Source organism: Danio rerio, chromosome 12, assembly GCF_052040795.2.
Source record: "Danio rerio strain M-AB ecotype USA chromosome 12, GRCz13ab, whole genome shotgun sequence".
Classification (NCBI taxonomy): Eukaryota; Metazoa; Chordata; class Actinopteri; order Cypriniformes; family Danionidae; genus Danio; species Danio rerio.
Window position 1 is genome coordinate 47,385,491 of NC_141032.1, and position 17,414 is coordinate 47,402,904.

At 35.6% G+C, this 17,414-nt stretch overlaps 1 long non-coding RNA gene across 1 annotated transcript; it reads right to left on the minus strand.

Moving 5' to 3' along the window:
- Nucleotides 1–12,253: 12,253 nt before the first annotated feature.
- On the minus strand, nt 12,254–15,069 carry LOC147841572 (uncharacterized). Its single transcript, XR_015503632.1, has 3 exons — nt 14,488–15,069; nt 14,009–14,069; nt 12,254–13,394 (listed from the first exon to the last, which is right to left on the minus strand). It is a non-coding gene; the product is annotated as an uncharacterized LOC147841572 (long non-coding RNA).
- Between the last annotated feature and the right edge of the window lie 2,345 nt (nt 15,070–17,414).

The following is a 17,414-nucleotide window of genomic DNA, read 5'->3' on the forward strand; positions in this document are numbered from 1 at the left end:
TTTTGGATATTTCAATTATGATGATTTGAATAACAACATTTTTGGTATTAACCTATTTAATTTGTTAGCAAAGTTTAATTTTCATAAGAGTAAATTTTCCCAAAAAAACCCTGTTTTACTTTGTTTTATAAGAAACTGAAAAATTACGTTTGCACTATTTAGCATAGTGCTAATCGTAAAGCCATTAAAACTGTCCAACTGTGCTCTAGTTTCAAAATTTTTGATTACTGTAAAGATTCTGCTTATTTGTATTTGTAAGAATTTTAGCTAATTATTTATACTCTTATTTTTATGTTTGTTTTATTTATTTATTTTTGGTACTGTTGTTATGATTTACTTTCTCTCACCCTGGCATTGTTTTGTTTACTATATTGTCATGTATCTGTTGTTTAAAGCATGATTAAAAAATAATAATAAAATAAAACAAATGAAATATTGTGCGACTATGAAGCAGAGAAACTTCCTATTAAACTTTCAGCCTTTCACAAACAATCTTTTAGCTTGGAATTTAACATACAAAAATAATTTCTCCCCACATCAATGTTATATTTGGAACAACTGTAATATTTTGTACAAACCTAAAAGCTTGTTCTTAAAAAAATGGGTTGAAAAAGGATTACTATTTATTTTATTTTTATTTTATTTATTAATTTTTTTGGTGGGACAGGGACTAAATTCCCAAGGTTACCTAATGACTTATGAAGAATGTTTTTCCACATTTTAATTTTCTTGTGTCCCATTAAGAATTTGCGATGGTCTTTGCTGCTATTACACACTATGTAAAAGTTGCTCATTTTTAGGAAATATCTCTTTGTTACACCCTAAAGATACACTATGTGGGCAAATTTGTTTTTCTTCTTACTAAAATGAGGCCACATGTTCCTTGTTTCAGTCTCTCTTAATTAGTACATAATGGGTTCATCATAGATTAAAATTGGAAAAAGGTATTCGTTGCCTAACAAATTCTTTATTACAGACAAATTTAAAGAGGTCTCATTTAAAATTCTGCATACATTTTACCCCGTCAAACATTTTCTTTCCAAGTTTAGACAGAATATAGATCAAAACTGTTCCTTTTGTTTGTCGCAGCCAGAAACTGCCGCATAGTTTTTGGAATTGCCAGTTCTCGAAAAATATGGTACAAAAAGACCAATTTCATAAATGACTTATTATTGCCAAATATCCATTTAGAATATTGGGTTTTTACAAAAATAAATAAATAAAGAGAAGGAAGCTTATGCTATAATAATATTTACAAAGTACCAGTACCATATTCACAGATGCAAATGTAATAACCAAAAACCATTTTATCCTGCTACACTAATTAAATTAAAACACTATACAAACAACATAGACCAAAGCACTAATAAAAAAGCCATCAAAGCTGCTTTTTTACATGAAACCTTCTAGATTTTGTAATCTCACATAGCCCTTCTCTGTTAGTATGTATACTCATGCATTGTCTTATATGTCTTGTTCTGTACACCCCTGATATTTTTCTTTTTTTTCTTTTCCATTTCTTTTTGTATTATTCTAAATGTAGCTCTTTAAGCACTAATAAAACAATTTTAAAAAATGTAATATTATGAGCTGTCGAAGTCTCAATCAAAATCCAGGCCTGTAGCCAGCCTATTAAAAGGGTGGTTCTTTTTTTCCAAAAGTGGACCTTTTTGCAGTTATTAGCCTCGAATTATGAGGTTCAAATACTGTTAGTGACATTTTAAGCACTGATTTGTGCTGGATTAGCTTGCAAATACTTCCTACATTTTTTATCAAAGTGCTCATCATACTGTTTTTTGTTCACAAAGAATGTTAATTTACAAATGTGCATTTAAACTGTAAGCTAATACAGTTTTATATATATTGTAATAAGATTAGACTTTTAGAAATGTGAAAAATAATTGTTTTTTTAATTTATTTTTAACAATTATAAAAACAAACAAAACTGAGAATTTGTAAAAAGTTGTTTAACATAAAAACCTGTAGCCAATAGGCAAATAACAAACTGGCCAGTTCATTTCCTCAGTCAGAGTTTGTCTGTTTAAATAATAAGCCTTCTTTTATTGGTTATTTTATTGGTTATTCTTCTTAAAGCCTTCTTCTATTGGTTATTTTCACAATTTATGATGGCATACTGTCAAAAATCGGACAAGTGGAAGTGTGCTTACTGTAAAGTGCTTTGGGTTGACTTTTCCAATTTCATTAAAAACAAAATCTTACTTCCAAACTTTTATACTTCCCAAAAACTTTTATTATTTGGTTACTCTCTGAACTTAGATCCTTCTCATTGTACATTTATTATTAATTCAATGCTTTTTCTGGCTAAATTTTACATCCATAAATGTAAATGTCTTGGTGTAAATCAATTAAACTTGTTTAATTTGCTGGAATTGTATATATGTAACCCTTCTTAACTCTTTGTTCATACTGAATCTTTGTAAATGTTCTTTCTTAAATAATAAAATATTATATATATAGTTTATAGTCTACAGAAAAAAACATCATTATACAATAACTTGCCTAATTAACTTGCCTATTTAACCTAATTAACCTAGTTATGCCTTTGAATGACACTTAAATCTGAAAGTGATTCAGAAACTGGGGAAAAATAAACAGGGGGGCTTATAATTCGGACTTCAACTGTATAGTTTTTAACATTTTAAAAATTAAAGAAAAAATTGTAAAAGTGTTTTTTTAAACATTTTTAAAAAACTGTATAGTTTTTAACATTTTAACATTTACAAAGATACAATATGAACAAAAAGATAAGAAGGGTCACACACACACACACATATATATATAGGTGCATGGTGGCGTAGTGGGTAGCACGTTTGCCTCACAGCAAGAAGGTTGCTGCTTCAAGCCTCGGCTGGGTCAGTTGGCTTTTCTGTGTGGAGTTTGCATGTTCTCCCCGTGTTGGCGTGGGTTTCCTCCGGGTGCTTCGGATTCCCCCATAAGTCCAAACACATGCGCTATAGGTGAATTGGGTAAGCTAAATTGTCCGTAGTGGAAGTGCGTAAATAAGTGTGTATGAATGTTTCCCAGTGATGGGTTGCAGTTGGAAGGGCATCGGCTGCGTAAAACATATTCTCGATAAGTTGGCAGACTGAGGACTGAGTTCTGACTGGAAGGGCATCGGCTGCATAAAACATACTGAAATATTTGGCAGTTTATTCCACTGTGGCAACCCCTGCTTAATAAAGTGACTAAGACAAAGGAACATGCAAACTCCACACAGAAATGCTGCGACCACAGCAACCTTCTTGCTGTGAGTCCACAGTGCTACCCACTGAGCCACCTTGTCACTCTTTGAATATATTTAAAATTGTAAAGTATTCCTGTGATGAAAGCTAAAATGTCAGTATTCAGTGTCCTGAACATTTAGAAGTCATCCTATATATGCTGATTTGCTACTCAATAAATCAATTCTAATTAACCCGTGTAGAAAAAGGTTTAGTTACACCATGTATCTAAGGTAGTGGTCAATGAGTCAATGAGCCCTCCTGTTAAATATTTATTCATTCAATTTCTTTTTGGCTTAGTCCCTTTATTAACCTGGAGTCACCACAGCGGAATGAACCACCAACTCATCCAGCATATATTTTACGCAGCACATGTTTTTCCCAACACTGGGAAACACCCCTACACACTCTCACACACATGCACAATACGGCCAATTTACTCAGTTCACCTGTACTGCACGTCTTTGACATGCATAAAAGGTCGCTGGCTCAAGCCTCGGCTGGGTCAGTTGGCATTTTTGTGTGGAGTTTGCATGTTCTCCATGTGTTTGCATGGGTTTCCTCTAGGTGCTCTGGTTTCCCCCACAAGTCCAAAGACATGTGGTATAGTTGAATTGGGTAAGCTAAAATTGTCCGAAGTGCATGTGTGTGAATGAGAGTGTATGGGTGTTTCCAGTGATGGGTTGCAGCTGGAAGGGTATCCGCTGTTTAAAACAGATGCTGGAAAGGTTGACGGTTCATTCCGCTGTGGCGACCCCAGATTAATAAAGGGACTAAACCAAAGAAAAAAAATAAATGAATATATGTCTAATAACATATTTGACTAGATATTTTTCAAGACACTAAAATTTAACCTAAAGTGACATTTAAAGGCTTAACTGAAAAAAAGTGTTGCATGCAGAAATGTTGCAAACAATTTGTTTGTGTTGAATCTAAACAAACAAATTAAGTTTAGTTATGTTCAACCTAATTTGTTTGTTTAAATTGAGCCCAAATAAATTGTTTACAACCTCTTAACGTAAAGAAATTGAGTAAATCCAAGGAATCATCTTTGAATAATTGTTTTCAGTGTAGGTTAATTAGGCAAGTCATTGTATAACAGTGGTTTGTTCTGTAGAATTTAAATTGTAATTGAAAACGAATATTGCTTAAGGGGTGTAGTGGCTTTACTCTTTAAGGAGGCTCTCTCAGTGGTAAAGAAAACAAAGTCTTTCCCAAAGTGTCTTTTAAAGTTGTATTCTTTGCAAAGTAGGTCAGACAATAATACAGCAACGCAGGTTTCTGCAGAGTGTGAGACACAGAAACAGAGTGCGTTCTCTTTTTATCTGGTTTGTAATGCCCACAAGGTCATCAGTGACATACCGGATGAATCACAGTTACATCAACGCTCATACTTCATTTTTGACCATTTACATTTTAGTCTTACCTCACATCTTATAGCTTGTTAAATCACCACAAACTTATCCAGATCTTGTCTGGTAATAAACAGATGTTAAAGTGGTCACACTTGGTCTAACTTTAACAGCGCATCTATGGAAGAATAAAAGAACAGACATTTATAATGTATATTAATGAGTATATTTATAATAATGTCACCTGGTCCGCCTATTTCCACCTTCGAAATATAAATCGTCCTTCGCTCACACCTCAGTCAGCTGACATTCTTGTTCATAGTTTAGTCACATCCCGTTTAGATTACTGTAATTCCCTTCTGTTTGGCCTCCCTAAATAAACACTTCATAAATTACAGCTGGTACAAAACGCTGCAGCCCGCATTATCACAAAAACCCCCTCTGTCTGTCACATCACACCCATTCTACAACAGCTTCACTGGCTTCCCATCTCTTTCAGAATTAATTATAAAATACTTCTTCTCACCTTTAAAGCCATCCACAATCTCGCTCCTCCATATCTTGCTAATCTTGTTCATATCGCCACACCTTCTCGAACCCTCAGGTCTTCCTTTTCCATTCACCTCACTGTTTCCTCTGTCCGCCTTGTCACCATGGGGAGCAGATCTTTCAGCCACCCTGCTCCTCAGCTTTGGAATTCACTTCCTCCTGATCTCCGTAATTTAGACTCTCTTTCACAATTTAAGTCCAAACTCAAAACACATCTGTTTAGAACGGCCTATTGTCTTTGACTGATTGCATTTTTAAAGTTTGTATTGTATTCTATTGTTTTTATTGTGTTTTTAATTGATTTGATTGTTCAAGCTGTCCTGTACGGTGACCTTGAGTGTCATGAAAGGCGCCTTTAAATAAAATGCATTATTATTATTATTATTATTATTATTATTATTATTATTATTATTATTATTATTATTATTATTATTATTATTATATTAAATCAATATAAGATGAATCAAATGAATTTTGCACCAAAGGGGGCTAAAAATATTGACCTTAAAATGGTTTTAAAAAATTAAAAACTGCTTTTATTCTAGCCGAAATACAACAAATAAGACTTTCTCCAGAAGAAAAAATATTATCAGACATACTGTGAAAATTTCCTTGCTCTGTTACACATCATTTGAAAAAGACTAAGGGCTCTATTTTGACGGTCCATGCGCAGAGTGCAAAATGCAGGGCGCAAACGCTTTCAGGGCGTGTCAGAACGCATTTTTGCTAATTTAAGGACGGGAAAATCCGCTTTGCGCCGTGGCGCATGATCTATAAGGGTTGAGTTTATTTTTTTAATGTGTGTTTTGAGAATAAACCAATTAGAGCCTCATCTCCCATTCCCTTTAAGAGCCAGCTGCGTCGCGCCAAGAGCGCATTCGCTATTTACAGGACGTAAAGTAAGTCTAAGTGGAAAAACTGAGCATTTCCCAAGCAAACAGTTAACAATTTTTTTAACAGAAAACTGTTAAACAGAGCATCTACTGCATGAGAATGAGAGATAAATGGTCACTTTCGCTCTTGGATAGGGAAACCTTTACGGACAGACATCAATTAGTCTATAAATAATTAATTGCGTTTGTTAAGCGCAAATATTCGTTTCAAAACTATTTCTAAATTCAGTTCTAATTTCCAGCAAACGAATAAATGAGCAAAAATAACAAAATGTGCTCAAAAACCTGAGTTATATCCTAAAACACATGCTGTGCCCCATATGGTCTAAAACCTGACAGGTGGGCAAATCTAAGCTTGTTTTTAATAAAACTAATATAAATATGGATATAATAAATAATACAGCTAATAATAATAACATTATACAAAAGCAAATTGTTATGAAGGAACTGAAAAAGCCTCCCGAGATGAAGAAGACATAAAAGCAGTGATTTTTCATATTTATGTAGTCTAGAAAATAATATGTTTTGTAATATTTTAATCCTTTATATTTATATCCTATATCTATTCTTATTATATCCTATGTATATCCTTAATATTTATTTTTTTTCATATGTAAAGATATTTGCCTATTGCTCTCTTGTGTGTATTAAGCAGTGTGTAAGCGAGGCGCAACTCTGCGCCGGAGTTTAGACCGGGTTTGTTTTGGTCTAATGAAAAATCTATTATAGTTTCTCAAAATAGCAACGCGCCAGCGGTCCGCCTCAGAACACCTTCCTTTTTAGACCAGAACGCCTATGAGCGCACATATGAGCGCTAATGCATTTGCTATTTAAACAGTGTAGCGCAACGCCTCAAAACGACTCTTGCGCCAAGCTGAAACTACCAAACAAGTATTGCGCCGGGTCTTGCGCCACATTGCTCCGGGTGTATGATAAGGCCACATATATTTCACAAGAGAGCTCATGATTTTGCCCGCAATTGTATTTGCATGGGTGCATAAGCAAAACTTAATGTGAGATTATACTTGTTTGCAATTTGAATCATTCTGAATCTATGATGAAACATCTTGTGATGCAATTTTAATATGCTCGATCTCTTATGATGTGCATTTTAACTGGGCTCTGAACTGACAGACTAATCTGTTTTAGTGCTTCTGTCCTAGTTTTTGGGTAAAAAAGATTTATAATCAAAATCTGGAAAACACAATTAACAGCGCTGCATAAAACATTACGAATCCTCTAATACTCATAACGAGACAATTTCCCCTGTCATAAATAGCTGCAGACTGTGGCGACTGCTGAAAATTTGATTACGGGGACCAATTAAACAAGATTGCTCTGGGATACCGTCTCATATAGCCACAGACTTCACTCAATTCCTGCATTTCCAGAGAAATTATCGCTCCGTTTGAGGTTAATTGTTGTTTCTGTGAAAGTATGTTGCTTTGCACATAAATCATCCCCAGATGCTTGTAATTAAAGCTGCTCTGTGGGACAAAGACTGTCTTTTGATTCACTTTATTACACACAACCTCTCAAAAATGAGCTGCTTAGGTAATGATTGTAAATGTATCGCTTGCATTCAAGCAACAACTAAACAACACATGCACCAGTTAGCATTTGCCCCAGACATTTACTTAAAATCACTTTTTATTTGTAACAAAACATTATTGTGCATTTCTGAGTAGGGTTGTGTACAGAAACCTGGTGGCATTATAGCACCTGTACCCAGTGTTGGGCAAGCTACTTGAAAAATGTAGTGAGCTAAGCTATTAGCAACTCTACTTAAAATGTAAAAGCTATCCCCTGGGAAATGTAGCAAGCTAAGCTAAAAGCTACTTGGCTAAAGTAGCTCGGCTACTTTTACTGTTTTATTTTTAAATCGAAGCAACTAAAATCCAAGCCAATTATATCTTAATGATCGATAAAACTGTCAATGAAACTTATGAGGCAGAATAGCTCAGTTCAGTTATTTACTGTAAATAATATGCTGTACTAAACAAAAACACATTATAGTATATACCAGCTAAAACAAAAACAAAAAAATACTATAAAACTCTATTACACATTTAATATACTATAGTAATTTATAGTAAAGGGAAATGTTTTGGAATAAGCATTATATTGTATGTTTTCACACACACACACGGGTGTACATCAGCACTGGTGGGAGGTGTGCGTTAGCGTCCCACCAGTGCTGATATACAGCCATATCGCACTGCTACGAGTGTGATATTGCGTTTATACAACAGTTTAACATCACAATCCTGTATTTAATAGGAAAATCAAACATGGAGAGTCTAAAAACCCTTTTTTTTTATTAGGAACTACTTTCTTCCTTTTGCTGGCAGCTCGCTCTCTGCAACTCTCACATGGTCACCTACTGAAGCTAAGCAGGGCTGCGCCCGGTCAGTACCTGAATGGGAGACCACATGGGAAAGCTAGGTTGCTGTCAGAAGTGATGTTAGTGAGGCCAGCAGGGGGCGCTCAACCTGCGGTTTGTGTGGGTCCTAATGCCCCAGTATAGTGACAGGGACTCTATACTGCTCAGTGAGCGCTGTCTTTCGTATGAGACGTTAAACCGAAGTCCCGACTCTCTGTGTTCGTTAAAAATCCCAGGATGTCCTTCGAAAAAGAGTAGGGGTTTAACCCCAGCATCCTGGCCAAATCTGCCCACTGGCCTCCTAACCCTCCCCATATCTTAATTGGCATATCATCTCTCTGTCTCCTCTCCACCAATCAGCTGGTGTGTGGTGTGTGGTCTGGTGCAAAATGGCTGCCGTCGCGTCATCCAGGTGGATGCTGCACACTGGTGGTGGATGAGGAGATCACCCCCCCCCCCCCCCCATTGTGTAAAGCGCTTTGAGTGCCCAGAAAAGCACTATATAAATGTAAGGAATTATTATTATTATTATTATTTCTTCCGCCATTCATTCACATTTGCAGCTGACATCAGAACAGCAGAAGCCGTTACTAATTCACCACATCACTTTAGAGCTAGTGTTTGAATGACTTAAATGTCTAAAATTACGACAAAACTGCTGATTTTGCTTACACTTTAAGAATATAAGGCTAAACGTGACATGAAATGCCATCCGACTACAGAGATCTCTTCTTACAGTGTTACAGTCTACAGTATTTCTCTCTTGCAATCGGGATTTCACAATAAGTAACCCTGAAAAACATGAGGGTGTTCGGGGGTGAGGTTGAGAACAGGATGCAGCGGGTTTTGGGTGGCTGCTTCGATTGGGTACTGTACCAAAGTTGGCAACCCGGTGGTGTACGGACTGTACCAAAGAGAGGGGTGGGTGAAATTACGGGACTTTTTCTTAGAAAGAAATAAAAACGGGATGTTTGCAGGAGACTGGTCTGAAATACAGGATACTCCCATGAAAAACGGAAGTGTTGGCAGGTGTGCTTACTAGTTTAATATTGATTTGATCTGCTGTAGTTAGAAATCAGACAGTTATATCTTCTAAGCGTAAGGGCTTATTATGCAGTTCTGTCGCCATCTTGTGGATAGAAAACGTCAACTGTCGCCGACGAGCTGTCTCTCAGAAATTGTAAATATTTAAAAATAGGCACTATTCTTGCAAATAAACTGCAAAGTTGCAATCTAAACAGCTACATTCTCGACTAAAAAAGCTTCAAAAGTATATTTTGTGTAATATTTGTCAAACTGTAGTGTCTGCTTGTAGCTGGCTGTATGTGGGCGGAGTAATACACAAAGTGTAAAGAGGCTGTACGGATGCTGATATTACTTAAATATATCACGGCTTATCAGATTAGAGATCCAGACTGAAATGTTGTATGTGTGTGTGTGTGTATATATATATATACATTTTGACAGCACTAAAACACATCTGTCTTTTTGAGGCTGTTTGCTCACTTATTCTGACCGGATATAAACCTATATATGTATATGGATATATATATATAATTAACTTATTGCATCTTAACATGTACTTCTCAAGGTACAGTATGGTCACGAGGGATCCTGCTTCAGAAATAACTCCTCTTCCTCTGTCATAGTCACATATCCACAGAAGTAAAAAAAAACCATCATAAGAAATACTGTGAAACGTTCCTCTGTTAAACATCATTTGGGAAATATTTTAAAAAGAAAACAAATTCACAGGAGGATGGACAATTTTGACTTAATTAACTTTAAAATGGACTTTTAACTAACATTAACTAATACAACCTTATTATAAAGTGTGACCTATTTTCTCACTTTGACAGCTTTCTTCAAAGATACTCATATTACAGCTTGAACCTTCAGAACAGTGTGAGCAGCTTAAAATCTCATCAGATGGCTTTGCTAGGACATGATTGAGAGTAAACGCTGACAGAAGTTTAGTTCGGGATGAATTATTCCTTTAATTGTTCTCCTGTGCATTTCTTATTCAGTTTGCTCTAAGCCTGCGAGACATTTGACAGCTTTAATTAGGAAATCCCTCCGTAAACACAGAGAGTAAGCCATGCTGAGGCGTGAGTCACGGCCCAGCGCACAGAGAACAAAACAGCAAATCACCCACTTAAAATTAGAAACAAACACCAAATCGATCATAGAGAAATAATGGCTAGGACTAACATGAAATAGACATATGGAGCAGGACAGGGCAGCTTTGACTGTGACTCACACAAGCCATTTCTTTCTTCTCTTTCCTCTCTAATGATGAAGAGATTGGTATTTATCAGCAGTTGACGTGTTTCAGCATCAGAGAAACCGAGCCAACGCACACCAATCTGCCTTTACATGTTTATTTATACTTGTGTCATATCAGTGGTCCCCTAACGAGTGCACGAAGTACTCTTTTCCTCAGATTCCCTGCATGTTTTGCCTGATCTGTCATCGCTATCTCATAGCAATTCGCGACTGGCCTGCAGGGGGCGCCAGGACTTCTGCTTGTTAAAGGAGAGCCAACAAAAAGTAGTCCACCATAGATATATACATTAGATGTCGCCTGGCCTATTGTTGTCTATTGGACGGAATACGTCAATAGCGCCGCCATCTTGCTACAGGGTAGCACTCCTTTGAAATAAATGCGGGACCATGGTACAGTGGAGGACTGTGGCCATCCAAAGCCAGAGATATACACATATACACATTTATCTATGATCGGGAGTTTTCCTGGATGTTATTATGTAAAATTTTTTTCTAATTACGAAAATTATAATTTTACATCACTTTTCTACATTGATGGATCAGTGACCGCACGGCCATTCCTGACAAAGCTTGTGTTTGTGTGTACAGAAATGTACTATTCACCCTCCCTGTTAAATTTGATCTAATCATGTCCTGAAACACAGCTCCTCTCCTGCTTTCACTTCTCATACTGACGGAGGGAACGATTCGTTTGTGAATGAATCTCCGTTATGAACGACTCGTTCATAGCCGACAATAAAGTTTCTGGCAGCGCAGCATCTCGTTGTCATATTTCTTTTGCATTGTTTGCTGATTTTATTCAACAAAACTAGCATAAGCCGAGTGTTTAGTGCGAGTTGGAGCTGCTTTGCCGAATGCAGTAAGTGACTGTTATCATCAATAACGTTACCTGATTAGCACAAAAGTTCAGAACATACAAAAACAGAAAAAAACTTAATATTACCAATGAAATGTTTTGCCTTTGTGCTTTGTTTTCTTTGTTTGCTCGTTACTACACCCGTAGACAGCGCTAAAGTCCCGCATTTTCACGTAATAACACTGTCTTGACTAGTGCGGTTGAATGACATTTGTCCTAGGAGCACTGTACCAATGTGGCGGCGCTATTGACGCATGCTCAGGGTCCCTATGCGAAATCTAGTGTATATATCAATGGTAGTCCACTATGATATCATATTTTAAACTTTACTTGATGTGTAATGTAGCTGTGTGAACATAAACAACGTCTCTGAATGTAAAAAGTTCTAAGTTCAATCCAAACCCAGCTAACATAAGACCAGGGGGCCACTGGCGGCCCGCCGGCGGCAAAGTCGGCGGTCCACTGGCGGGCGCCGCCCGCGGTCCACCGTCAATTTGCTCATCGTTATTCCAGCGGCCCACCATCGACTCCCGCCGCTTTTCCGACGGTGGTCCGCCATCGGACCGCTGGTTTTAAATAAGTGTCTGCTGGCGGCCCACGGTCGGTCCACATGTCATTTTTAAATATTATATTAGCCTTTACAATTGTATTCAATATAAATATGTCCAATAATGAAATCAAGTACAAAATACTTAATCATTATAACATTTATTTATAATACTGCATAACGAACATATATTAAACACTTAATGAAATGTTTCAAAAACACATACGTTAACAAATATAACAAAATAAATATAAAATACATATAAAATACATACAAATATAATATAACAACATACATACAACAGTTACATTTTACAGTAGTTTTATAAGTAATGTTAATGGTATAAATATGAACTAATATGAACAATACCTGTACAGCATAATTTATGTACAGCATTTACTAATGCATTAATAAAATCAGTCATGCTTGTTAACATTAGTTAATACATTGCGAGTTAACATGAATAAACAATTAACAACTTTTTACCATTTACCAACATTAGCAAAGATGAATAAATACTGTAATAAATGTATTGTTTATTATGTTAGTAAATACATTAAATAATACATACAAACTTATTGTAAAGTGGTAGCCATTCAACTATGAGTTTTCTATAATAAAGACAAACTTTGAGACTTCTCATTATAAAAATAAACTATTAAAAAAATTAGTATTATTTATATTTTAACATTATTATAATTATTTATTATAATATTATATTAAATTATAACATTCTTATGACATTTAACGTTATTATAAATAACATAAAAATAAATTACATTGCGAATAAACATTAACATATTACAATAAATCTAAACGTGCATTATTATAACAAAATCAAACTGTAAAACATCTGGAGGTTATTAATAACTACACTGGGGCAGCACAGTGGCTCAGACTGTCACCTCACAGCAAAAAGGTTGCTGGTATGAGTCCCGGCTGGGTCCGCTGGCATTTCTGTGTGGAGTTTGCATGTTCTCCCTGTTTTGGTGTGGGTTTCCACCACAGTCCAAACACTTGTGCTAAAGGTGAATTTGAACATAGTGTAGAAGTGTCAGTGAATACGAGAGTGTATGGGTGTTTCACAGTGCTGGGTTGCAGCTGGAAGGCTGTGTAAAACATATGCCAAAGTAATATCCAGTTCCTTACGCTGTGGCGACCCCTGATATTAAGCTGAAGGAAAATGCAGGTTCTTTTGTCTGCCCCCTCATGATTAGCAGATCCTAATAAAAATGTCTTTGAGGCTCCCTTCCGCTGTCTCTCTTGTAGCAGGCTTCTTTCTTATCCTGAAATAACAGAATCATCAGTCATTATTTTTGTCCATCATCAGTAACTAGATCATTATTGACAATAATGTTTGTATTTTTATTGTCTTTTTATTGGACATCAAGACTGCATTGATTTGATCGATAACATTAATTTACAGTTTAAAAGTAACACTGAAATATTTTTACAGTTTAAAATAATGATTTTTAATTTCAATACATTGTATATGGTCCATTTGAGTATTAATAGACTGTCTGCTTAATATCTGTTGATTCTGCTCCTTCAACAGACATTAACTGACCCTAACCCTAACCCTTAATTTACCAAGTACATGTCAACTTACACCAACCCTAACCGCAACCCTAACAGTCTACTTATAATCTAATGAGAATTAGATGGCATGTAGATGCAATGCAGCTTAAATTCAACAAACAGACCATCAAAATAAAATGTGACCATATATTTTATTAATGTGAGGTCAAAGCTGATTTGTTAGCATCATTACTTCAGTGTCAGATGACCCTTCAGAAATCATTCTAATAGGCTAATTTGTTTGATGCAGTTGATATTAATATTAACATTAATAAAAGTAATCATTGGGAACACTTTTAAGTGACACTATAATATTACTTACCTTGAATGAAGTCTGGCAAGGAAAAACAAAGTGGTAGAGTGAGTTGAGGACGATCCAAAATCTAGAAAGAAGTAATAAAAAAAATATATTACTAACACATTTCAAGAAATGGTTACTTGTATTAAACAAGGGTGCATAAAACAGATCAGAAGAGAGTTAAGATTTCTGATTCAAATACTTTTCAATTTAAACTTTCTATTCAACAATGAATCCTGAAATAACAAAACATGATAAAAATAAGAAATCTTGCTTGATCAGCAGCAAATTATGAATACAATATTACATTTTGGACTGGAGCACTGACGCTGTAAATTCAGCTTTGAGAAAAGCAATGTAAAAAATTGTTTAAAACCACTCATTTATGTTTGGATGTCAAAACTAAAATAACTGCAATAAAGACATGTATCAGATGCATGATAATGTAGGGATTTCTTATAAAAATGCACATGAATCTATTTAACAGTTAATTATAGTTTTACCAGTGTTTCCTCCTGCTCTGTGATTAGCTCCCTTCATCTTGGCTCTTTTCTTCTGTTGTAGGGGTAATTTTGTCACACCTGAAACCACAGAGCACTTTTTAAAATTAATATTAGTTTACATTACTGTGAAATATCAAAGTAACACATATGTACTAACTTTAACATTTTAATTCGCTCTTGTTGACAGTACAGTGCTTATTTTAGGCTAAATAAAGTAGACTACCTCCAATAAAACATTGTCAAACCTTTCATCTACACATAAAATGTAATTAAAAGCCAACACTTTTATAAACAATAGCTAGTCTAATGCTAACGTTAACGTTACCTCTGCTAAAACTCTAACGGACTTTTTCCAAAGACTTTTTTTCCGACTGTTGAGTCGCTATAAAAACATGTTAAACAGAAATATGTCAATTACCAGTAAGAAAAGTGTCAGAAACAGTTATATGTAACATTTGCGTGATTTTAGCGACTAAACTTACCTGAAATTAGTGAAAACTGCCGCATGAGAGAAGTGCTGTTGACGGTCAGGCGTCGTGTCGTTGCTCCGTTTCCATGACAACGCTCTCTGCTGCAGTGCTTGAATGGGGCTCGGTAATGGACACTTTAAAGTCACGCAGCATTTACATAAACATTTAAACAATTCATAAACATATTAAATAATGACATTTAATATTAAATCTTGATTTTTAAACTTAATTTTGTTTTGTTTTAATAATAACCTGTTATATTTAAAACCTCTTGTAGTTTTATTTACTAAACTTTGCTTTTATTAATAACTATATTTTTATTAAGTGCCTCATTCGTTTAAAATGTAAAAAGTGTTTAACACAAGTACTTATATCAGGTACAGAACAGCCAACAACATTAAAAACATCACTGGGTGGGCCATCGTATACCCAACAAACACATTTACGTTGTAGCGATGTCTGCACAACGTTGTATTTTTTCAAAGGCAACGTTGCCGCTTACGTGCTCGCTACATTGTCACAACGTAGAAATGTAAGACGTGAGAAGGCTGTAGCAACGTTGTCGTGCGACATTCAGCAACCGCGAGGCGGCGTTCTTACTACTTGTATTAATATTTTTTGTGGCAGTTTATCAATACTGCCTAGAATACAGGATAAGCAGCAATTCTTTTCCAGTATTGCTTAATATTAAATATTGTTCATTTATTTTTCCTATTTCATTTAACAACTGCATGTGTAAACTTTAAAGTGTAAAAATGCCACACAAATGAATATAATCAAACTTTTTATTATATATTTCACAACATTTAATACATACAGTACAAATCTAATTATAAACAAACAGTATAAAGTTTAGATTATATATATATATATATATAATTAAACTAAAGGGTAAACAAACAAGAAAAGTAAACAAGAAATCATTAAAATGTGTATATATATATATATATATATATATATATATATATATATATATATATATATATATATATATATATATATATATATATATATAAATTAAAATTCAGACACTGTGCAGTGAAGCTCTGGACTGGAGAATACAGCAGACCAGGGAGCGCAGCTGAAGACCAGGCATAGTTGTTGGTATGGAGAAAGCAGTCAGAGGAAGAAACAAATTCAACAGATAATCCAGCTTCAGAGATCCACAGCAGACACAAGTCAAAATAGGCAGTGAACAAGAGAGGACAGATGGAAACGAATATGACTAGCAAGTTATTGAAATTTCAGACATTTATTGTAATTTCATTACATATAAAATCTCCAGTGAACGGAATGCCGAAATGTTACTCGCTCGTAACAACTTCATTACGGCTTTTGTGTGTGTGTAATGTTGGAACAGATTGTTGTCGAAATCGTAGGTTTGTTTGAATATTCACGATTTACGTATCTTATTTAGCAAGAAGAAATAAAGCAATACTCACGTCTCCTCGGTCGTTGATGAATGAGACGACGGCTTGTTGAAATTTAAACTGATTCAGCTGTGACCAGTAAATGTTGTACAGTGGTTGTCCATGCAACCTAAGCACAACCTAAAGTATGCGGCCCTCGTGATGTTTAAATGGCAACCTTATGACATCGTTGTGACAACCTTTAGCAACAACGTAGAATCCTCAACCTTTTTACAATGTTGGTACAACGTTGTAGGAAGGTCGCTACGTTGAGGCAACGTTGTGTGTTTGTTGGGTAGCCAGTGGTGTCCAGACGGCGGTCCACCCACGGTAATCCGCTGGTGGCGTGCCACCCAAAAAAACGCCGGTGGGCCGACATAACTTTTAGAATGGGCGGCTTGCCGCTGGTAAGCCGACGGCGGTCCGCCCATATCAAGCCGCTGAATTTGTGCCGACCAAAAAACGCCGACGGTCCGCCAACTCATTGTTTGCTGGGAAGGGAGACCTTGGTTTTTACAGAGTTAGCTTAGCAATGCCTACAATGAACGAATTTTGGGGACTACAAAAAATACTTCCGCCCCCTGTGACATCACAAAGGTTCGTTTACTGCTCACACAAACTGCACAGCTAGGGGCCGTTTAAAGGTTTAAACACAATATTGTGGCAACAGTGACAATATAGGCAGCCTCGAATGGTAAAAATAGATAATTTTTTTCTAATCACACTTTATAAAAACATTCAGAAAGCGCGTGCATCGAGGCATGAACCAGGAGCAAAGTCAAGGTCAGCATTATTGTCAATTCAACCACATGAACAGGACATATAGAGAAGCGAAATTACGTTACTCTCAGACCCTATGTGCCTAACATATAATGTTTTAAGCGCAGTATGCATTGAGCAAAATAATAAAAGCATGCACAGTATATATTGTATGCATATATTATTTATGCATGTAATATTATTCGTATGACTTTTTTAAATCTAACAATGTGTAATATAAGAAGGATAATGGAAATCTGTTGGTAAAATGTATACTGAAAAAGCAGTG